General features: G+C 36.4%; 1 long non-coding RNA gene across 1 annotated transcript; it reads right to left on the reverse strand.

The window, feature by feature from the left end:
- Positions 1-10,335: 10,335 nt before the first annotated feature.
- LOC114059006 lies at positions 10,336-25,620 on the reverse strand. The gene is made up of 3 exons (XR_003571564.1): positions 25,561-25,620; positions 17,924-18,096; positions 10,336-10,433 (listed from the first exon to the last, which is right to left on the reverse strand). It is a non-coding gene; the product is annotated as an uncharacterized LOC114059006 (long non-coding RNA).
- Between the last annotated feature and the right edge of the window lie 470 nt (positions 25,621-26,090).

Below are 26,090 nucleotides of genomic sequence, written 5' to 3' on the forward strand. Positions count from 1 at the left end.
GTAGAAAGATTCCTGATGCCTATGGGGGATAGAAATTCACTAATGTTATGCAAGTTATTAAAATAATACAACTCTATTTTCTGAAGAGTTGCTAGACAGGACAAAACTATTGATTTCATAAATCCTGCAACACAAATGCATAATAATAATGCCCAAAAATATATTAACCACTTCACTCATCAGAAAAGTAATGTTTTACATTTACTTTAAACAAAATAATATTTATATATTCTTAATTCCATCTGTCTTTTAGATAAGTCCATTGTGCTATTTTGTGTGGTAGTTATACGTACATAGTCATCTGAGTGTTTTCCAGGCAAACAGATTATTCACTTCAATCCACTTTTTAATAGGTAATAAGGACAGACTTATTCTCTTATATAAGACTCTTCACATGCAGCACAATACTCCCAAATTCATTAGAACAGAGGAGTGGATAAGAAAACTTTGGAGCAAGACAACTTACTGTCATGGGTTACCTGCTGTAGGCAGCCAAGCTCCATCCAGGCATTTGCTCACTCCCCCCACAACAGGATGGGGGAGAGAATCAAAGGCTAAAAGTGTGAAACTTGTGAGTTGAGATAAAGGCAGTTTAATAGGTAAAGCAGAAGCTGTGCAAAGCAAAACAAGGTATTAATTCACCACTTCCCGTGGGCAGGCAAGTGTTCAGCCATCCCCAGGAAAAGCTGAGTTCCATCACACATGGTGGTTACTTGGGAAGACAAATGCCATTGCTTCAAGTATGCCCCTTTCCTTTTCTTTCCCCAACTTTGCATACTGAGCACGGCACCTTATGGGTATGGATTATCCCTTTGGTCAGTGGGGATCATCTCTCCTGGCTCTGTAACCTCCCAACTCTTTGTGCACCCCTAGCCTCCTCACTGGCCAGAAGGTGTGAGAAACAGAGAACACCTTGACCCTGTGTAAGTGCTGCTCAGCATCAATATGAACATTCCTGTGTTATCTACACTGTTTTGGCCACAAACACAAAACATAGCACCATACAAGCTACTGTGAAGATTAACTCTATCCCAGCCAAAACTAGTACACTCACATGCAACAACAACAAAAATGTAATCAGAACAAATACACATTTTTAACAAGATACAGGTCAAATGTGCAAGCATAGTCAGCTCAACCCCATTTATAAACTAGGCCGTTATAAGCCATGAAAAGAGAAAAAAATAAAAAAGGAGTAGTAGATGCAGTCTCTCTGAAATCACTATCTACATAATATTTTTTCACTTAAGGAAAGAAAAACAGTATCAAATGCTAAGGGCAGGAGTGTACTTTACAGTATTTTTTTTAATTATTTTTTCCTGTGAAAACGGGCATATACAGAGACAAGACAAACAGCTGTCTCAAGGTTTTAAGCTGATCATTTTTTTGAGAGAAGGAATTTAATGAAAATTTAACAGAGTACATATTGAGTTTGAGATATCTGAGCATTGCAAGAGAAGACAAATTGTAAAAATATTTCTGAGTATTTTGCCCTTGGTATAGGTGAATTCTGTTCAAAAAGACAAATAGGAAGGCTGAGAAAAATATCAGACTTTTTTTGTGTAATGGTAGCCTCAAAGCAGGTGAAAAGTCAGTGAGAAACCAATAATGCAGAAGATCAATTGCAATGAAAATTACAAAAAGAAAAACAAACAAACAAACAAAACCACATAGCCAAAGAGCATGTATTGAAAATATTAACTTTAAGTGACTCAGATGAAAAGAGTGCATGTTTGTTAAGAAAAGTGAATTTTTTGTGAAATAGGTCTTGGCCCACCTAAACACCTCATACTGGAAAAAAAATCATAAGTAAGTTTTAAAAAAATCAAGGACATAAATAAGCAGGGCCAGTGAAAGTATTGTTGGTGCTTTCTCTCCTGTCTCTGCTTTTAAAAGAAAGACAAGCTATTAGTTTACACGATGAAACTATTTTGACTGGACAAAGGAAGAGCAGTGGCCACTATTGTCTGAGGCACTGTACAGGCAGCAAAAGCAGCATTTGTATGCGCATTAAATATTTTAGGAAAAGATGAAAGATTGTGATGCACCAGACTTTGAACAATGCGTAGGGAGGAACAAAATTCCTGAGGTCAGAAAGTTCTCTACCACACTGGATACCATTTGGAGTTTATCGATACTCTGGAGTCTGGCTCTGACCTGTATCTTTCCTTTGACCAGATAAAAAACAGCCCAAACACATGCAATGATTAGAAAGCATAAAAGATCTCTTACAAGTGGACACACCAGAAAGGAAGTCAAAGATATTGCCTGACAGCTGAGCAAAGTAAGCATCACACTCTTTTTCGCCTGAAGCAAGAGAGTTTTCCATGAGCTGGAAGCATGAGGGACAGCAGCCAGGTACAGTTCAGCACTGAATTGTGAAGATGACTTCAAGGCAGTAGGGGGTTCAGTGACTTAATGTCACAGCAGGCAGAGTAGCATGAGGTCCCAATTAAAATGATTTGGCAAATATGCAAAGACTACTGGAACAGCAAACACATTCACTCTGTGGAGAACAAATTCATTCTCATGTCCAGTGAATGTATATCAGAATGCCTTTCCTGTTATCGGACTCATTTGTCACTTTAAATACTATCAAATAAGCATAGTTGTTGTTGATATGCACTTGCATACAGAAATTCACAGAAAAACCCAGAAAATCTTAAGTGTGAAACAACAGTACCGAGGGCTGTGAAAAAAAATAAAAAAGCTGCTACAGTAGCAAAACCAGTCAAGTTTGTTGCTGTATCTTGGCACTACAGAGTGCTGATATCTCAGCAGTGACAAATCAACATGCATAAGTTATTGATTATAAAACAGCTGCTAATATGACACTCTCAGTTCATCTTAGTGCTTCTTCAGTATCTACAGTGAATGCTGGTCCACTGCAAACAAAACTGAAAATATCTATTAATGTTTATTAGCAGCTTCTCTTTATTTGAAAGGATGAATCACCTCTTGGCTCCCCAAAACTCTGAGTTAATCTTAGCCACTCCTGAACTGACTCATACTCACTACTATTATTATTGTGGGGACTCCAGTGAGATAATCCAGTCCATATTACTAGTGCCATAACACATCTGATTCATCTCAAACAGCATATTGCCAGCGAACACAGTATACAATGCCAGGATGTTTGGGACAATGGAAATATAAAATATGAAGTATGAAATATTTTTTGCTAAAGGATTAGCAACTGGACAAGACACTTGATAGCTCTCAACAATATCTTGCTGCTTGAATGACTGAGATTGAATTAGAAAATATATGGGCCCTACAAAGTTCTAAGGAAACAGAAAAGAAAATAATTCACTTGTAAGCAGGGTATCATCAGCTGGGAACTTCCTCATTTATACACTTGCCTTAAGAAAAGCAAGGGGAAATGCGCTCTGAACCCTAGGGATCATTTTCATCATCCAGTTTTCTCCAGAATCTTCAAGAACATATTGTAAATGTGTGCATACTTGGTAATCTCTCCACTAAAGGATGATGCTGCGAGCCTATCACTATCACACATGACAGGTGCTTATAATAAGATCCAGAGCAAGTCAGGATTGTAAGGGCTCCAAGTGTGAGTCTTTACAAAACCACCTTACCAGAAACGTGCAAAATAAAAGGTGCTATTCCTCAGAACTATTAGTTTAACACCTATTTGCTAAAGATTTCAGAAACAGTAGAAGCAACAACGCAGTAGCACGATGCCTTAATGGACTGTTTAGCTTCAGGTTACAAATATGCTGCTGTTGACTCCCATCAGTACAAAGTTGGTATCCAGGTCACAGACAATACAGCTATAACTGCTATCCAGCTTTATAGCAAAACAATTAAGTGGTCTACTGCTTGTACTCTAAATTAGCTTCCCAATCCTGTAGAGTTGGTTTCTTGGGTTTGTTGATACTTGTCTTGTTGGGTTTTTTTCTTTTCTTTCTTTTTTTTTTTTTTTTTTTTTTTTTTTTTTTTTTTTTTTTTTTTTTTTTTTTTTTTTTTTTTTTTTTTTTTTTTTTTTTTTTTTTTAATTCAAGTGACATTTCCCTTTCCTGTTCCTCTCACTAGGCCTTACCACTAGGAATCTGAATAGGACAATAATACCTGGGTCTATCAATCTGCAAGCTGGGGAAGTCATCTGAATTAAATCATACTCCTGAACTTGCTTAGACTGTAATGCACAAACTGCTTGGAAGTGTTATTCTAATTGAAGTGGTCCAAAACAAAATAAAATAACATAATTCTATTTTACTGGACATGGAGCTGGTAAGGATAAGACAAAGTGAAGAAATAACTTCTTATGCTTAATTAAAGGAAAAAAAAAAGATACTTTTCAGTACTTCTCATATCTCCTTTAGTAAATGAAAAGTCAAGAAAAAGTCAAAAATTTTGTTACTGAATTTAACACAGAGTGTGATTACCAGACAGTATGGTTCACCTGCATTATTACATTCAATATTCACAACCATAGTTATTGTATAGGATAAACCTAATTACTAGTAATTATCCCTCTTTCCTCTCATTCTAAACCAGACTTTATTTTATTCCAGGAAATAACCTTCATTAAGTCTGATGTCCTCTTCTGTGCAAGGACCATATGCATATTCTCTCATGCTCTGGACCACTCAGTAATCATAGAATCCTTTAGGCCAGAAAAGACCTTTCAAATTATCAAGTCCATCATTTAACACACTACTGCCAAGTCCACCATGTCTCCAAGTGCCACATCTACACGTCTTTTAAATACCTCTGGGGATGATGACTCAACCACTTCACTGGGCAAACAGTTCCAATGTTTGAAAATCCTTTTGATGAGACATTTTTCATAATATCCAATCTAAACCTCCCCTTGCACAAATTGAGGCCTTTTCCTTTTGTCCTATAGATTATTACTTGGGAGAAGAGATTGACCTCTATCTGTCTACAACCTCCCTTTGGGTAGTTGTAGATAGTGATGTACCAATTGTGACACTTTTAACACTCCTCTTATCCCCACTTTCTCCTACCCCATAAACCATGTTGGTTTTTTTGAAAAATTTGTCCAAGACTTCCTTCTCACAATTTTTCTCCAGTGCCTACTTTTATTAAATATTCTGATGGCTTTGCCTCCTGCTTACCAGTTTTAATGTGGATTCCTTTTGCCCTTTTAAGTTCATGTTATCAAAGCTCCTGACAACGCTAGTTTTCTGGGTTTTTAATCCAAAAGTCTTTTTACAAGCTCTTGAGAATGGGAAGATTATTGCTTCTTTCCTTACAGTACATAGCTTTCCTCTTAAAATTTTTGTCTTTTCTGATGAAGCTTTTGCCATCTGAACAAATGAGAACATTTGAAGATAAATAACATAAGTCTGGATTTACTGAATCCACCTACCTTATTCATCTTCAAATTTTAAATTAAAGAAACAAATTATTTCTTGAGTTATTTTATTGTTTCCACCTATCTGCAAAAAGCCAATATAAATCTGTTCAGTAAAACTGAGCAAGAATTGAGGTAACCTTGACCATGAATCTGTAACAATTACGTTACATAGATAACTATGGTTTTACTGACAAGAAATGTACGGCAATTCTCTTGTAAGTGATGAAACACATCACTATCAGTGTTGATGAGTTGCAAAAGGAAAACTTTGATTAAAATTCAGTGGTCTATTTTAGCACGCGCAACTATGCAGGACTTGCACTTGAATGCTCCTTGAAGTACTGACACTGATGTGATGAAGAAGTGCATTCTGAAATAGAGAAAACTGAGAATCGAGCAGGCTGGCAATAAGACTGCCAAGAAATTGACACCTTTCATGACTCAGGCCCATTGACCCAATAAACTAAATGAGAGAAATTGCTTTCAAGAAAAAAAATATATTCTGAAGGCAATCAGAAAAGTAATTTCCCCCACAAAGTTCATATCTGTTCTTTTGTGTTCAAAATACTGAAGAATAATTGAAAATCTCCTATTAAGCCTTAATTCTCTCACCCTGACTTTTATATACAATACTGAAACTCAACCCTTTCTGGGCCACTTATCTATGTAAACAGTTTCCTCTGAAGAATAAAATAATAATTTCTACAATTTTTATATTTTTTAACATTAAAATCCACTTCTTTTAACGCTTTCACTAAGCAATGCAAGCTACCTCATTTTCCACATTATTCCTCCAGTCCCAATTCAAATTTAATTCTTCCTGTATTTAATTTATAAATTTGAATTATTTTTCACTGGTTTAATAATTCTGGAATGCAAGATATATGTTATCTGCCATGCCTGATGAGTCATGTTTGGATTGTCTAACCATTTTCAGCCAAGTAAACTAAATGTGGTTTGTTATCTCTACTTATCTTTGATTGTAAATTCCTCAGGGCAGTGACTGAGACCTCAACAAGGTATTGAAATATGCTAAGCAAACAACAGTAGTTGACCTGTCCAGTAAATTTCCATGACTTCACTGACAAACATATTGCCAAACTGTTTTCACTACAATAATTGCCAGTCAACTAGCAAAGCTCACGAACTTCGTATCAGCTTCAGAAGCTGATGTAAATTTAAGAAGCATATTGAAGCTGTACGATAACCTAAGTAACATAACACAAATCCTACTGGACACCAAAATAGTAAACATATTTGCACCAAATCACTGGTTGGGGGGATTAACCAAACATATTCTTTCTTGGCTATCTTCCATACACTGATGAGATGTTCTTTCCATCTTATCTCAATACACTTGTGGAGACATACAACACGAAGAACAGCTGTATTGCTAATCAGTAACATACCTGTGTAAAGCACTAAAAGCCTCAACACTTCCCTGAAGCCCACACGGATGTGCCTGTGCCAGCCAGATAAGAAATAGGCCAAAAGGACAAAGATAAACTTGTTGGCCTCCAAGACTGTAGCATAGTTTTTGTGCACTGCTACAGCTCAGCAAGGTATTCGATACAGATACACTGCTACATTTGACATAGTGATGAAAGGTGGTTCCTTCTTACTGAAACTCCTCTCAATTTTTTCCACTTTCCCATGGCTGCAGTCAAATCAAGTTGTAGGAAGCCTAAGTCTTCACATTCTGGCATTTCATTATAGCTAAACTTAATTTGGAGCAAAGTAGCTTACCAATGAGTTAATGGGATTTGAAAATACAGTTGAGTTTGTTACACTGTCAGATTGCATTCTGTAGCAATCATATGGTACCCATACGTTCCTCAAGAAAACAAAAAAACAAAAAACCAAACCAAAACAATCAAACAAGAAACTTTCTACTTCAATGATAATTCTACAAACTGAAATCAACAGAAATTATATACTAGAAATTTGATATGCTCTTAATTCCCTATTTGGGCAAGGAACACTGACAGTGGTTTGCCCTTTATTTTTTTCAGATGTATATTTGCCTTTTCAGATACGTATTTGCCTTTTCAGATACTTGGGAACAGAATTGGGGTACAGCACATTTGCATATTTTAATCAAATTCTAGAAAATTAAATAACTCAATTATTTTACAAATAAGATCACTTACATTAATTGAAAGCTCTCAAACACTGTGTGCAAAAGCCATCTGGAGCACTTATTAGTGGATAGACAATTTTTATTATACTGATTAGAGCAAGATATCACTGGACACAGTATGCAGAAATTCTTAGATGCCAGAAGACCTCATTTTGTTTGGTAATGATGTTTTTCTCCATTTTTGGGAGAAAGAGAAAAGTCAGGAAATTCAATTTAACTTTGGAAACCTTTCATGCTGTTTACTGATTCCTGATGTGTATAACAAATCATTTACAGTTCAACTTCCAAAAACATGTTACAGTCACATACATTGCTTGATAAATGTTTAACCTCCAGCCTCTCTGCCTCTCCACCTACCTTGTTTTGAAATGTTTTCATTATTTCTCATACAATGATAACATAAGTATAGGCAGAACTAAGTTGATTCCACACATCTAGTAAAAAAATCCCAAAAAACATGCATGGAATACTTGTAAATCACAGGTTTTATTATTTAAGAGAACAATCCTGCCTTGCTCCTAAACTCGTAACATAGATAGCAGTTAATAACAACTAGAGAACTGAATGCACTATGAGGCCTCTAGGAATACACACACAGGTGAATGGGTATCCACAAAAAGGACCACAGATCCTATACATAGAAATGACTGTATAGTAATTTGAAGAAGTCTGTTCTCAAACATTTTTTAAATCAAATTCAAGCAAACAACAGCATTTACTCTCCAGTTTGCAAGATTCTATTTTTTCAGTCTGATAGTGATATTTTGAAAATAAAATATGTTCATTTTCCTCCTTTGTAAGACACGAAAACTCAGTTGCTGGCTGCTTATGAATAGTGGGAGTTCCTTTTCATATTCAAAAAAACTGAGGTAATACAACTATGTTTACTTTTCAGCCTTATATTCTCACGACTTGTTGTTTTGACTTAAAGATTAATTGCTTTTTTCTGCTCTATGATATATCAAGATGTTATAAGTATATAACACACATTTTATTACAATAATTTGTTTTTCTGTGATGTAGACAGTGACCTAGAAAATTTTGAGTGCATGAAGACATTATTTCATCTAAATTTTGATTGCTTATTTCCAAGACTTCAAAATATTCTATATTCTATAATATCCTAAATACTAGGACTTTAAGAGTCCTTCATTTTCTTCTGAATATTTGCACTAGTTTTGTACAAATGAAAACAGTCAGATCTCACAAACAAACAAATAAGATACAAAACTCCCTTTTTTGGCCACAAGAAAACACAATTATTCCTGAATTTTCCAACTGAATAGTCTAAAAAAAGCAGTAAAGCAGTGTGGCAGAACATGTATTAACATCTTATAATATTAAAAAAAAGGCCCATGGCTCTTTGGTTGCCTCCCAGCTCTGTTCAAAACAATACCTAACTAAGCCTTTTTCGGGAGTTCTTAAATTAGATGACCTAGCAGATATTCTGTGTAGCTCTTTCTGGAGAGCAGTGCTCCCAGCCATTTTTGGTGCCTCCCAGTTGTGTTTCCCTTGGTAGATGCACCAGCCACTCACGTGCTCAACAAGCCATTATGCTGGAGATGCTCTAAAATGGTGTGGATGAAAATCTGGGGTTTGGGCAAAATAGTTTTGTGAGGCTGACATTCTCAAAGACACACTGGTACACGAAGTGCAGACTAGTATTTTCTTGTGAAGTTTGCACTATATCTCCATGATGAAGGAGTTTTAAAGATCAGAAAATGTATTTGTCGGTGCACATGAAATTCCACTCTGATTGGCCAGAGAGAGATCTGTTTGGTTGAATGAAATACAACACAGCAAAATTCACACAGATATAAACACTTATGAAAGAAACCGTTCTACCTTGAGCAGAGGAATTAGGTAAAACCCTCAATTAACTTCCAAGTGGAGGGAGTGGGCAGTAACACATGGGGGAAACCACCCACCCAAAGAAACCCTATCAGCCTTATCTTGAAAAAATTTTGGACAATTAAAAACCAATAATACTTGTGGGGGAGTATTTTGTTTCTTAACATCAAAACAAAATATTTTTTCCTCATAGAAACTTTTACTCTGTGTTTTGATGATAAACCTTATCCTTGATTTTACCTTTGGGCTAAAATACGCAAAAGTTTTTCATCATCTTTTGTGTTCTTTCACGGTGCATTATCTAAACAGACACCTCATTGCTCAGAGTGCTTATGACTTCTAACCACAAAACAAAGGGCAAAAAATTAGTTATATGTATTTTAAATAAATCATACTAGAACGCAGTGGTAATGAAAGTTACTGAAATTCTGTGTCATCCAGGATCTGACTAATTACAATAATAAAACATATAGCAATAATTTGCAGCTATAAATTGCTAGGTTACCTCTAACATTCTCTTGGATTTTGCAGAACAATTTATTTTAGCAAAGAAAAGTTAAAAAAATGCACCTACACCGCCATCTTGTGGAAAGTATCCATTTTCCATTTATTGAATTTTGCTGGATCAAACACCATTTCAAAAGGAAATTTCCATTTTCTTTAGTGTGCTGCTCTTAGCTATCAGACACGTAAACTTTTATTTTTTTTTTAAATAGGATAGTATTAATTTAACTTCAACTCATTTTCCTACTTTATAATATAAAAAAGATGAGATAGATTCTGCACTGAACTTGTAGTTCAAAGTACAACTCAGATAAAACCAGCATCTTGGAGAGAAAAAATCACATTACACTGAATACATCTCAGTGATCAATTGAAATATTCTTGTTTTCCAGAACCAGATTTGTACAGTCTCCCTTTTGAACACATCTTCTTACCTGCAGTGAGGCCACCAATAAAATCTATACATTTCTCACCCTCAGAGGAGCTGTCACGGAGCAGAATTCATGACCAGAGTGGGACTAGTGATTCTGTGAATATGAAGGAAGCACTTCATCATCCTTTCCAGGTTAAAACACACTTCCTTTCCAGTGTAGCCTGTAAGAACCACAAGGTATTTATTTTTCACACAGGGCTGGTAAACAGCCATTAATCAGTTACAATTAGTGTTATATAAGGTAAACTCAGAAAAAGGATAAGAACTTGCCTAATTTTTCTATTTTCATTAAATGCTTTATATCAAGATAGATAATTTTGAAGGAACCACCCATAAAATTCAAAAAAGCAAAATACCATAACACAGGGTACAAAACTCCGCAGTATGAACAATAACTGCAGCAAAACTACAGTTGGGATACAAGTCTGGAGTTTTGCAAATGTGCTCTGATGCCTCTTTTATGGGCTGTCAGTTTGATGTATTTAAAAAACATGTACTCAAGTCTTTCACATTTTTACCTGGACCTACTCCATCTTCAAGTTAATCTTTCTTATCTGTCTCTATCACACTTCCACAGGTCACTATGCGTATGAATACATCTTTATGCACATCACATTTCCAAACAGGTCTAAAAAAAACACTTTGGCATTCTTGAGCTCAGGAAGATTACACAGCATTTTCTTAGCAGTTTTACTCTATTGTCCCCAGCAGGAAGACTACTGAATTCTAAGATTCTGAATGGCAAAAAGAGAGTCCGTTTCAGTCCTGTTTGCCCTCAAAACACAAACAAGTCAACCTTTGTCCATCAGGTATGGGGCAGAGATTACTTGGCAAAGTGGGGTGGGAGACATGTAACATTTTTTACTTGAGTGAAATTTGCAACAACAAATAAGACCCTCCTTGGTTATGATGAATTACCAGATTCAGAAATCCTCATCTCTCCCTGATTCAGATCCAGTTGTGAGAAACAATAACAAAATTATAGGAAATTTCTATTTAAAAGGTTTATTTTTAAAAAATAAATACTATTCAATTAATAATAAGTCTGATATTCTTCCGCATCTCAAGACTGTGAAGTTATTTTCTCAGAGATATTTTGGGGGAGGTACTGTTGCCCAAGTTAGGTTAATACTCTTATGAGCCTGGGATATTTGGCACAAAAAAAGAGAGGAAAGTGAAGGTAAACCAGATTCTGGGGAAGTTTCAAATGAAGGTAAACCAGATTCTGGGGAAGTTTCAAATGAAGATAGGATAAATCTAGGTGCAAGTGTGAGAAATTCTGAAACCGTCTGTTTATTAAATTTCATTAAATGATAACATGCATGAAAATAATTACTTAATAGAAACATTCAATCTTTTCAAACACATGTACACAAAAATGTGTATGTTTACATTTGGTCTAAGACCAAATATACTGTCTTGAACAATGTCTAACATACTTTACTAGTGTACATAAAAAAGTCTTTGTCAAATAATTTCCACTAGACTGCAGTACTTCAGGCATTTGCAAAATGCTGTCACAAACTAATCCTATTTCTGTGATATAAATTAAATAAGTATATGTTGTCGCTTATATTTTGTCATTGTGTTATCACAAAATAAATGCTATTTTAAGGCTGTTCTAAAGATAAAGGATGAAATTATAAAATAATGTGCTTATGTTTTTGTCACAGTTCTAGTTTTTAGAAAAACAGGTATCTGTCATGGGAGGAATGACTGAATTACAGCGCTCAAAAAACAAAGTTCCTCTCACATGAAATTTGGTGACAGATAACCAACATGCACTAAGAAGGGAACTAACCCAATTCTCAATGAAATTAGAATGTTAACAGAGAGGTTTACATTTAACTGTATGTACCTGTGACAAGTTATTCTTTGAGTTCCTATTCTTTATAAGATGTGATTATTTTAGTAGAGCTCAATATGTTGTGAACATGTGTGTCTGTATTACTGCAGTGATAGACAAACATATAGATACAAAATATATGCACAGAATTAATATTCTTGCCAAGTATTTTGTATTAATTCTCAGTACCAACTGAGAGATATCTAATGGGAGGCTGTCTAACTTTCTGGAAAGTTATTAATCTCTTTTACATACTTAAGGCCATTCATTAATTTCTTCCAGTGTTGTTGAAAATGCAGAAATGTTTTGGAATAATTCAGTGTGTTGATGGTAAATATGCTGCAAGGTAATAATCACTTGGCATATCCTGACAGCAGACCAGATGTCAGTTGTATCTCACCAACTGAGCTGAAAGTAAACTAGAACCATAAAATGCTACTGTGAAAGGTGTCAGCAATGAAAACAACTCAAATAAAAATAGAACTTTTTCCCAGAATTCAGTTAAACCCGAAGAAATTCCACCTTGAATTTAGCTCAGACAAATCTGAAGACTGTCAGAATTCACAACATGCTCCTTAACATATTTGATAGGAAGCATATGACTGGAATGTTTCAAACCTTGGGGATAGGCATACACTTAAATCTACACATATCAGAGGTACCTCACAGGCCTAACGAAACAAGTAAACAAAGAAACAGCCAGAAAACAAACAAAACCCACAAACCATAGATTTTCCACACGTTAATGCCAAATATCCTGGATGTTTTGGTTTGAGGCTCCCAGGAACTAAAAGGAAACTGGTATCCTGAAAACCTAGGGCTACAGCCCAAATTCACCAAAATTGACTCCATTGTCAATTCTTAATACTGACTGTATTCTTAATAGTTTTCCAGTGTTTAAATATCAAATTACTGGTGATGTAATAAGTAGCAGAAACTACGGTTTCCACCTTCAGCTTAGACTCATGGACTCTATGTCTGCTCAACAGTAGAGAATTAGAACCAACCAAAGAAATATTTTGAGATGATAGGTTAACTGTTGTTGCAATAATACTTTCTACTAACTCAGTTAACACAGTTCTCAGAATAACTGTCTGAATTGGAATTTATGGAGAAAATAGGTTTAGGCCCTAAATAATTAATACTTTGTAGGGCATCTCTTAGGGCTCTGCTCTGCAAGACTCTCTCAAGTCTATCAAGTAGCTTGCTTGGCTTTAGAGAATAACAAATTCAGGGACTGCACTCCTCGGTGGTTGCTTACAAAAGTTTGTCTGATGTTAAAAAGCAGGTGCAAAATTTCATGTTCCTAGATATATTTTCTAATATTTTTTGTCAGGCTGTATAAAATGGAAAGTTGATATTATGTAATGAATGTAAGCTGAAAACTAAGTGTCCTTAAAATTAATAATAAAAAACTGCAAGCTATAAGTCAAAACAAATGTCACCCTTCAAGATTTTGACAAAATCACTTCCAATTCAAAGAATGCTTCTCAACCCTCATGCTACCTTTAATTTTTTTTTTTAATTCCTTATTCATTCGTGCAGAGATAATAACAAGGCAGGTTTGTCATGGAAGAAATCTACTCTAAAAAAATTAATTTTCAAAACGAGTATCTCTGTCCAGGTTACTACATTGCCCTTCTTCCAAAGATATTTGAGCCAGGAATCAAGCACAATGCCATCTGTTATGAAAGGTCATTTTTCCTCCTACTTTTAAAACTACTTCAAGACACTTAATGCTTTCCTTTAATTCAGAACAGAATGGAATTAAGTTGCCATGCCACAAAGAGCAAACTGTGACACCTGATTTCAAAGCAATCCTTCAAGACAAGTCCTGACTGCCATGTTTGTATTCAGCTGAAGGAGATTACTGAAAGGCTGGATGACAAGAGCTGCTGTTATACAACCTCAGTGGTCTCAAAACTGCAGAAGGAAACATATGGGTAGCATATCAGCACCGAAAATGGCAGGTCTGCAAATGTGCAACATCCTCCTGATAGCCATTATTATCATATAAGCCCAGTATTCATACATAAAAATATGAAGATCTATTTTTATTGCCTTAGAGCTGGACATCAGAAATCACTTTAATATTTTAGGGCCCTCAACTCAGCATGTCTGAAAGGACCATGGCTCCATGCTCTGTTCAATAAGGATTTGATTTCTCTGTATTATTCAAACATCCACCTTTAAGGGATTTTGTGTCCCTTTTCTCCTCAGTATACTTGCATAATTTCTCACAGATTCTTGGAAACTCATAAAAGTTTTATATATGCGTGTCAAGGTAAGACTAACCACTTTCAGGTAAGTAAAAGTAGTGTCTCTTTTGAAAAGCTGTGGACATCAAGAGAGCTAAGTAATTCTGGGTTGCTTTAGGGCTTTGATTTTGCATTTATTCATACGTGTACCTCAGCTAAATTCCTACTTTCTACATGTTGCTTATATTAGCAGCACACACAATACCTTCAGTGCTATACTCCTGGATGTTGAACAGTTTTTCAGGATGCAGAAACCAATAACCTTCTTTGAAGGATTTACTTTTTAAGCATTCCTCCTAAAAGTTACAATTTTGTTCTGCTGAGATTCCCAAATATAGTTTGAGCCTTCAAATTCTCCTAAATATGACATGAGTGTGGTGATCTTTTAAAGAGAAATTGTATGGTTTATTCAAAGTGATTGGTGCACGAGACAATATTACCACAGACTTCAGTGGTGCAGTATCAGGCTTTAGACAACGTTTATAATGTTCACACCATTAATTAATAGAGTAATTACGTATATCCCACAACGTTAATTTATTTAGACATTATTCAAAAGACATAGGATCAAAAGCATATTTTATGCTTATTAAATATTTAAACTGTCTAACCAAGACACAAGTTTTTATAGACTGAAGTGTTTTTCTTCATATATATTATTCTTTTTTCTTTCTATGCATGAAAATTTCTTTATTTATCTCTCTCCTTTTCAGTACAGCTTGAAACAACAGAAAATTATGAATGAAAAGACAAGAATAGATCAAGCAGCAGCATTTACCCCTGGAAAAAGTTTTCCTTCTGTCTCCCTCCCTTCTTGTTATAATTTCTTCAGGTGACCAGAAAATGTATCACACCAAACAATTACAAGTCTGTATCCCCGAGAGAAATTGCAAACATGCCCCCTGTCTTGTTAATGCACTTCCTTTGAGACAAGGATATTCTCATGCAATAGTGATACATATCAGACACAAATATTGCATAAAAAATAATAGATTAGTTGAATTAAGGGCTGTGTAGGAGCTTGGAGGCTTTAAAGAAAATCCAACAAGCCATTTCCTCAAATAACGGGACTTTGATATACTCTTAAATACCATTCACTTATTGTGTAAGGAATGACCTGCCCCAGACTTCTTTACACATAATAAAAGTGTTAAACTTGTGAGTATTGATACTTATAAATCTTATAAACTTATGCAAGACTGACATGGCCATAAAAATACTGTTCATCCCTAATAAATCACTCCCTTTATTTTAATAGCACTGGCATAAAAACAAATAACAGTTGCCATCTAGATTCACAGTGATGTAACTGAGGTCAGTGCTTGGATCAATGTGTTTTAGTGAATAGTTATTTCTATGCACACTTAAAACTCTGAACCATATAGAATTAATGAGGTTGCAAACAAAGGAGAATAAAGTTCTACTTATAATTTGTCTATATGCCCGATACACGGCACCTGTGCACAAACAGAGAAACTGGTCTCTCTACTGCAGAGCTCCGAGAACTTTATATTTACAGGCTTATACTGAGCAGGGGGAAAGGAAGTGCACAATATGAACCAACAAACTGACTTTCACTACTGTCCTGCTCTGTCTCTGTACAGGCAAGTGACCATTAGACCGCAAAAAAAAAAAAAAAAAAAAAGTATGTTTTCAAGAGGTCTGTTGAATAAAAAGCAGAGGACCCAGTAGCTCAATTCTGGGAAGAAAATTAAAGTCATACTGAACACAGATCAATTCAATAAACATCACAAACTACAAAACACCTTTGAATATGCACCATCAATTGCAGAAATGCTATTGTTTAATTCAGCTGGGGAAAAATATGCTTTGACTGTTTGATGGAGTATTGCATTTCACTTCACGTGGGATAGAGAAAAGAGGACAGAGAAAGCGAAGAAGACCAAAACTGTTTTTCTGTCCATACCCTCTGGTAGGGAACTGGGTATATGCTCTCTACACTGCCAACAGAGGCATTCATATCACATGTCCTTGAAAAAGCCCCTAAAAAGGTATATGTATTTATAGCTTATTTCACTCTCCAGCATTGTACTGCCAAGCACCGCAGGACATGTAGCAGAACTTAAGTGAAACAGAACTGACAAATCCCTTATAAGTGTTCTAACTTAATAGAATCATGCTGCTGTGCCACCAAGAAGGTCCTCCCTCCATAGGTTTACTGTCCAATTCCACTATTGCAACAAACAAATGGAATTCACAATGAAGAATGCAACTGACTTTGTTATTTCACATCACTTGTTAGATTCTGAGCTTGTTTTGAAAGCCTCTACTTTTCCTTCTTGTATCCACAAAGCACATAAGGCAACGAAGTCTGATGTATTTAAAGAAATCTGAGAGCACTCTTGGAAGAAAAGGAATGCACATGAAATTATGATTTCTGGAATACTTCTTTTTGTAACCAAATCAAAACTTCTCTGCATCTTGATAAACCCATCTTGCCCAGAATTTTCTTCATACATCTAGAAAAATCTCTGTAAACTCACCTCTCACATGTGGAACAAGAGAACAGCAAGCATCAATTGCGTTCAAAAACAGTTTTGGAAAAAGATAAATGCCATTACTTTTGCTCTCAAGTTTACACATAGGATCATGGTATGTCTGGGATTACCATGCCACGGACTCAAAACACTGCATAAAATGTTTGCCACTTCTTCACAAAATTCATTTTGTTTGTATAGAAAACCAAACCAACAAACTCAGACCTTCAGTGGTCTCTCACCAAGCTGATATGCACCACTGCACACCAGTTTCTCTCAAGTTGGAGGATTCCACAGAATCTCCAAGGACAAACTATAGAAGGAGGCTTGAGTTAAAACGCTGGCAGCACATAAATCTGCCTTTTTAATGGCAACCACTTTACATTGTTTAGCACATTTAGCAGGATTTAAGGATGAATCTAATACAGTCACAAACTCTTAGAAAAAGTCTGTGAGGTAGAGGGGGGAAAAAATGGTGAGGGATGAAATATATAGTCACTGCCAACAGGTCTTGAGCAAGTACTGCATGAGCAAGTGAAAAAAAATCTAGTGACTGTGAAGAGCTTGATGACAGCTCTGGGTCTGCTTCCCTTATTTAACTGTTTCCACTTATATTCACCTCTGCATCTGTTATATATTTAGGAGTGTTTTTATCACTAGCTTTGGATCTATTGAAGCAGGTGAGCACATATTCAAAAGACAATTAAAAAGAAAATAAGACATTAAAAGAATACATTAAATAGTTCAGAGAAAAGTAGAAGAACAAAGTGTGCTCTTTGCAAAGAAAGGCATCCACATTTTAACTGAGTTTATGCCATTTGAATGTAGACAAAATTAATAAAATAGTTTAATTTTAAATGAAATCAGGGGAATGAAATTTGATGCATATAATCTCTATTGGCAAGGACTGCTCAAGAAGGATAACAGCAAATACAGACACATACCACCTGCAAGTATCTATCATACAATGATCTTCCTTAAGTAGCTTTCTCCCATCTTTCCACCCTTCTACTTTAAGCAATTATTTAAAACTCACTTTATAATCTTACCTGTTTTCCTCTGTATTTATGTGCTGACAGAGGTCCCAAGTTAGAAAAGCACGTGGTATGCACTTGAGATCCAAGTGCATAGTGGCAGGGAGAAGTGTTAATTCCCCGCAAAATGCCTTTCTGAATATGAACTCTTTGGCCAAGGGTGATGAACTTATGCTTTTGTTTTCAAGCTGTTCTTGGAGGGAAAAGGAAAAAAAGAAAAAAGTAACCCACAGACTTGTCTCCAAAGTACTTAATATCTTATGATTCATATGTAAATAGGGTTTTGGTGGGTGTTTTTTTAATATATAACCTTACTTTAATACCTTAATTGCTGGGTAGGACAATAGGCAGCTATATGTTTGGGACTATATGGAAAAGTGTTAAAATAAATTATGACAAATAATTTGCTTTGTACTGCTGAGACTACTTTGAAGGACTTCACCGTTCAATAGATTGTAATTGCACATCTAAAAAGTTTAGAGGTGCTGCAGAACCACTTACGCACTTGACCAGCTCCTCCCTTAAAGGAATACAAAGGAAACCAAAAATCTGTATTAAAGTGCAGTTACATGATACATTGTCTTGTCTTCAGACAGTAAAGCCAGTTTAAGATGCTCCCATGCATTTCCTCCCTGACCCCAGCTATTCCTTCCCTCCTTTAAGCTGCTCCCTGGTATAAGCTAATTACATAAAACTGACTAAAAAAGAAACAAACCCAAAAAAACAAACAAACAAAAAACACAAACAAACAAAAAAACCAAACACCAAAAAAAAAAAAAAAAAAAAAACAACCAAAACGAAAAATCTTCTTTGCAGTTCAGATGTTCTAACTACAGTAAAATATCTCTATTTTTGATTTTTTTTTGATTACAGATGAAAACACCCTCCAAATTACAAGTACCTACATGTTACTGGAAGGAAGACACTTCCCTTTTAAAACACCCATGGTGATGATGTTTATAAAGTAATCCAGAGGAAATTGTCTGGACCATAATGACAAAAAATCCATGAAATTCTGGTCTAGGCATCAGGGAGCTCACAGAGAGGCAGTTTATATTCCTTTTGGTTTGCCAGGACTACTTACCTTGTAACTGTATATATGATGCAATAAGAAGCATAAAGTTGTGAAGGGCGGGGGGAGAGGGGGGGGAACCAACCAAAAAACCCACTTCTTATGTGAACTACAGATTGGTGGTTAAAACAGCCCCTGAAAGGGAGTCACATATTTGCATTCCTACTGCTAAGCCATAACACAAAAGGCAAGTCACAGAATCACAGAATCATTTAGACTGGAAAAGATCATTGAGTCCAAACAATGACCAATCACCACTTTGTCAATTAGTCCTTAAACTAAGTACCACATCCAATCATTTCTTGGACCCTTTCAGGGATGGTGACTCCCCCACCTCTCTGAGCAGTCCATTCCAGTGTTTAACAACCCTTTCCATGAAGAAATTCCTTCTCATGTCCAAGCTGAACCTGCCCTAGTGCAACTTGAGGCCATTTCCTTTCATCCTCTGTTAGTTGTCTGGGAGAAGAGGCCAACCCACTCCTTGCTACAATCTCCTTTCAGGTAGTTGTAGAGAGCAATAAAGTCTCCCCTGAGGCTCCTTTTCTCCAGGTGAAACAACTCCAGCTTCCTCAGATACTCCCCCTATGACTTACTCTCTAGACCCTTCACCAGCTTTGCTGCCCTTCTCTGGACAGGACCCAAAACACAGAACGCAAGGTGCAGTATCATCCGTGTCGAGTACAGGGGGACAATCACTTTACTAGACCTGCTGGCCACACTGTTGCTGACACAGGCCAGGATGCCATTGACCTTCTTGGCCACCTGGGCACTGCTGGCTCATGTTCAGCCACTGTCAACTAGCACTCTTGGGTCCTTTTCCGCCAGGCTGCCTTCCAGCTACTCTTCCCGCAGCCTGTATCACTGCAGGGGTTGTTGTGACCCAAGGGCAGGACTCAGCACTTGGCCTTGTTGAACCTCAGACAGACAATGGCCTTGGCCCACTGATCCAGCCTGCCCAGATCCTTCTGCAGAGTCTTCATACCCTCCAGAAGATCAACACTTCCACCCTCTAGTGTCATCTGCAAACTTCCTGAGTTTGATCCCTTGATCCCTTCATCCAGATCACTGATAGATATTAAGCAGGATTGGGCCCAGTACTGAGCCCTGGGGAACATCACTAGTGATCATCCCACAGCTGGATTTAGTCCCATTCACCACCACTCTCTGGGCCCAGCCATCCATCCAATTTTTAACCCAGTGATGAGTGCACCTGTCCAAGCTGTGGGCTGACAGCTTTTCCAGGTGAATATCACGGGAAACAGACTTTGCTCAAGTCCAGGTGGAGTACATCCACAGCCTTCCGCTCATCCAATCCTGCCACCAATTTTACAAGCAGATCAGCGCAGTAAGTGGACTCCAAGGACATCTATCAGACCAAGTCTCAAGGAAATATGTGTAAATGAGCTGGTTGGGTTTGGATGCTGACTATTTGAAATGCTTCTCAGTACTGTTTAGAACTGGACACAAAGAGATGTTCAAGTTTGTGGAGCTCTAGACTATATGAATTTTAACTTTTATGTTTCTTTTGAGTTCTGGTGGCTTTTGAAAGAGTTTTGTGCTTAGCCTTCCTAATGTAAGTTGATGCCAACTTTTTTCAAACTTAGTTTAATAACTCCTTTGAACACTCCTGTTACTTTAATTTATAAAGCAACATATTTGTCCATATTCAGATACAATATATCAGATAAACCACAGCTAATGTTACTAAAAAAATGTAGATGCATGTTTTCTTAAAAATAATCATCACATGGAAGAGAACACATGAGGATTTAATCAGCAAAAACATTTCAGTTCTTGAAAAATATAGGAATAATAAACACACATGTCAAGAAGAGCAAGGCATCTATAAGCATAGAATTCTAAGAAATAGTAGAAAATATTTCTCTCTGATACCATTTTCCAACAGTCTACAATGCTGCAAATGATGTCAATGCTCGTCATTTTGTCCAAACTACAGTCACAATGTGAAATTAAAAGTACAAACCATGATGAGATGATGAGGTATACTATCAAACTAATTTCCCACTGACATGTGAGCATGCTAGCCTCACAAAAGAAATTAGATTTGTTTTCATTTCTGTCACATATTTGGCATATTTACAGATATTTCTGTAACATTAAATTCGTCATATTTAACAAAAACAACAGCTTGCTAATTGCTGAGTTTGGGAAACTAAAACACTCAAACTACCGATAGATAGTTTATAGTCATAACATTAATATATGTATTTATATAAATAAATAATAATATATAGAATAATAGAATAATAGTAATATTCAGCCTACATGGCCAGAGTGGGTCTAACCCAAATCAAAGCATGCCAAGTAGAGCCACATTGGCAGCAAAGGAGTAAGACCTATTCATAGCACAAATTAGGCTAAGGGCAGAAAAGGATACAGGGAGAGGAGCCAAGACAATGCATAAATGAGTAATGGGGATTTAGGCAGTAGAAAAGAAGATAGTATAGTCTGTTTAGAGACAGATTTGTCAACTTTCAGTAGTTCACTCTAATACTTGAAAAAATTTGGTTTTCTCCAGAACATATTTAGGGAGGCAGACAAAAATAATGCATCATAGTGCCACAGAAAAAAAATAAATGAAAAAATCAAATATGTAACTTTCATTTGTTTTGTGAAGCTTTTACAGAAGAAGTTTTACCCTTCTCAAGAAAGTTACAAAACCTAATTCTGCTGACAGTCTTAATAGAATCTGCTTGCCCCTTTTGTGTAATCGTAATTGATCACCTTCACTTTTACATGCAAAACATTTCACACAGCTGCAGAAATACTGGAAACACTTGATGCTTTCAAGTTCCTGAAGGTATTTTAAACATGTATATCTCAAAATCCCATTTTATAGAGAAAAGAGCTTGAATAGAAGAGATTATCCCAAGACATATTTGTTTCTCATTCATGAAGTGATCAATTTTTCTTAGTCAAAATATCCAAACACATGAATGGACACCTCTAAACGGTGACCTTATGATTAAATCTTCAACATTCTGCTGCATGGAAAGACTAGCACTATATTCTTAACAGATGTAGTGCTGGAATGGTTTTATACTCTTCAGAGAAATTGCAGAGTATGATTTATCACCCTAACTCCAGTGAAATGATACTGAATGGAGTGCTGTCAGTGACGAACAACAATTCCAGCTGACTGAACTTTTCTAAAGAAAGCAAAAGATGGAATCATTTCACTATTTTACAATTTGGAAAAGCAGCCTGGAGTGCTGAAACCTCCTAGAATTTCTATAATTAGTGGTCTTCTACTATCTACCTTAAGCAAGGGAATTACATCATGTAGATTATGGGATCTGAGGCCACACACACTGTAATTTTCACCATCTCTGGAGGAGGATTTAAATTTGAGTACAAATTTATGCAGACACAAATTTTCTAAATTACATAACATTACTATACAAAACCACTCGAAGTTAGATGTTTTCAAATCCTTGCAACTTGAAACCTAGATTTCTAACATACTGAGTCTGAATCTGCCACAAGAAAAAGCTAAGTACAAGGTAACTTTCTATGAGATATTTCAACTGAGAAATAAACCAGTTTCCAAGTCCATGACTGGTGTACATAACCTGTGAGGATTTAAAATCTGCACATACTTATTCTAGTGAAATAACTTCCAGGAGGACTTGAGGTCTTTACTTTCAATACCAGATCAGCAGAAAATAAAGAAGCAAACCTTGTTCACATTACTATAATATCTCTCAAATGCTTTAAAACTTGACTGTTTTTTTCTTAAAGGAGAAAAAGTAATTTCCTTCATTAAAGAACAAATACTTAAACTTATTCCCCCTCCCTTTATTTTTTGACATTTTAATATTAATATTTGAGGGGTTTAAGTTCTAGTCAGCATTGCATTAACTGTTGCTCTAACAAGTATTAATGCAGTTCCTGTCTTTCCTCTGAAGAGCTATAAAAACACAGTGCTTTCAAAATTTAGGTAAGGATATAAATCTCAGCTCCAGGTGTTCCTGAATTACTTTCCATAATCTGAAATGAAACTAGTCTTGACCAACTCTGAATAAAGTTTGAATGCAGTATAGATTTGAACTAAGTTAAACTACCAGAAGAATGAGTATGTAAAACAAACCAAAACTTACTGACATATGTACTTTCTGGAAGGCATGTTAAATGATCTTTAAAACCAGATTTGAAAATCCAGCTGTAAAGGGGTATGCAAAAGTGATTAATGAGTGTTGAACACCATCCAGATCGCATACTTGTAGGAACTACAGCAAGCTAGTAAAAATTCCACCCTGAAGTGACAATTCAATTTAAATTAGAACTTGCAGTTTTTCTTCTAGTTTAAGTCAATAGTAATTCTATGGTTGCCATATACCAGAAAAACTTGCTTAGTAAGAGTATAAAACAGCTCAGCACAACACACATAAACAATGATCTTTTCAGTGAGTAAAGAGTGCACTACTTCTTCACTGCCAACCCTAACACTAATCCTCCTGAGTCTGTACCCCTAATCATATTTCTACTTTCAATGAGTTTCTGAATGTCTCTTCTATCCCCCAACCACCACCACTAACTAGAAAATCCTCCCTCATTATTTTGACTGATTGCTTCAATTAGGAAGTAATTCAGTCAACTCACATTATGTTGTATGTTTTAATTCCAGGAAGGTAAAGGTTCACTGATATACTTCAGGTTTACTTAATTAGAAGGAAAATTAACTTAAATGTTCTATAGAAACAGTACTGGATTAGACTGCCTGACTAATGCCCATAAGCTGTTTGCACCAGCCAAGGCCTTCCTTGCCAACCGTGTCCTGGGGGACATCAGGCAAAGCATCACCAGTCGGTCGAGGAATGGGATTGCCCCGCTCTGCTCTGCACTGGTGTGCCCTCACCTTGAATATCGTGTGCAGTTTTGGGCACCACAATAGGAAAGACATTAAGCTACTAGAGAGCATCCAAAGGAGAGCAGTGAAGATGGTGAAGGGCCTGGAGGGGAAGCCATATGAGGAGTGGCTGAGGTCACTTTTTACTGTTAAGTCTGGAGGAGACTGAGGGGAGACCTCATCGCAGTCTACAACTTCCTCATAAGGGGAAGAGGAGGGGCAGGCACTGATCTCCTCTCTGTGGTGACCAGTGACAGAACCCAAGGGAAAGGCCTGAAGTTGTGTCAGGAGAGGTTTAGGTTGGATATTAGAAAAAATGTTCTTCACCTGGAGGGTCACTGGGTACTGGAACAGGCTCCCCAGGGAAGTGGTCACAGCACTAAGCCTGACAGAGTTCAAGAAGTGTTTGAACAATACTCTCAAGTCCATGGTATGACTCTTGGGTATGGTCCTGTGCAGGGCTAAGAGCTGGACTAAGTTGGCTAAGAGGGATCCTTGTAGGTCCCTTCCAACTTGGCATATTCTGTGATTCTGTGACCACAGATGGCTTTCTCTGGTTTACAAGAAGCTCAACATTAGCCAGCAATGTGCACTGCCAGCCCTGAAAGCAAGCATGCCCTGGGCTTCATCAAAAGCAGCCTGGCCAGCAGATCGAGGGAGGTGATTCTGCCCCTCTATTCCACTCTTGTGACTTCCCACACTGAGTTCTGCTCTGAGATCCCAGTGTAAAAAGATGTGGACCTGCTGCAGCAAGTCCAGGAGAGGCCACAAGACTGACCACAGGGCTGGAGTACCTCTCCTATAGAGAGAAGCTAGTGAGAGTTGGCTTGTTGAGCCTGGAGAAGAAATGCCTCCAAGGAGATCTTATAGCAGCCTTCCAATACCTAAGGGAGCCTGAAACAGGTCTGGAGAGGGACTTTACAAGGACATGGTATGATATGAGAAGGGGGAATGGTGGTGGTGGTGGGAGGGTGTTTATAAATCATACAGTAGAATAGGTAAAATAATTACATTAAGATGTTTATTGTAACCAATTTTGGGTCTTCAGTCAGTTCTATATTTAGAAATGGATTTACACACTCCTCAGCAATTAGCAGAATTAAAAAATTTTCAGTGAGAAAAGTGTTTTATGTTGAAAATTGACATATTTTTCTATTGTTTAAAATACATTTTTATTAACACGTCTGAGGAAGATGACAAAACTTATATGTTACTTAAGTTGGTTATTTTGCATCAGCAAAGATATGAATTCACCACCTACAGGAACAACCACTCCAAAAAAGTTTGCCAGACACATGACAGAGTTGAACTATTTTCTTTTCTGAGTATAAGGGAGACTAGTTCTTATGTCATTAGGAAGCAAGTCAGTAAATGCTATCAAGTTTTGAACAACTCAATATAAGAAGAGGTCACTGTTAAAGTAAGTCCTTGTTCAAGCTCTTTCATCAACATCAGAACATTGCAAAGCCCCTTAGCACACAGAAGTACAATACAAAAGTAGTTTAAATATCATATAGCTTTCAAGCACTAATGCCATACAAAAACTCTAATTTAAAATACAGTAAATCCAAAAGTCTGTATAAAATCCATAGAAGTTTTACAAAAACTTTTAGAGTCTGTTTAAAAAAAAACACAAACAAACAAACTCACAAAAAACCAAAACAACATGAAAAACATTCACCTCAAAATCAGCTATATCTTACAGAGTACCTCAGATTTCTACAGGAAGTCACATTCACACATGCTAAGACGGATCAAGGTAACCTAAAACTATACCTGGAGATATGAAAAAATGAATGTAGGGTTAGAGACATTGAAAAAAAAAATCATTTATCTACATGCAGTCAGTCAACAATTCTTAGGGTCACTTTTTCCTCAGAACCAAGAACATAGCCCTTCTATAGTCTTCCGTTCAAACATCTTAGAGTGTATTACTGAAGAAGAAACATCTTAGAGTGTATTAAAAAAAGATCCTTCAAATAGTCAGTAATTGCTCAGCTTTATACAAACTTTTCACTCCAACTAATGTCTTTTCATCTACAAAATCTTTCTACACTTTCTTGAGAAAAGTGACAGTTTTGTCTAACACAGCTAACCTTAATTCTAGTTTCATCAGGATTTCTATCTACAAAGTTGAGAAATTAAGGACTCTGGTTGTATATATTCACTTTTCAAAAAATATCCTTCCCTGTGATACCACAAGAGATATTAACTCCTTAAGCAATTGGCAATTTAAATTG

This window comes from Empidonax traillii, unplaced genomic scaffold (genome assembly GCF_003031625.1).
Source record: "Empidonax traillii isolate 1590-97213 ecotype Southwest subspecies unplaced genomic scaffold, ASM303162v1 scaffold198:size1128796, whole genome shotgun sequence".
Taxonomy (NCBI): Eukaryota; Metazoa; Chordata; class Aves; order Passeriformes; family Tyrannidae; genus Empidonax; species Empidonax traillii.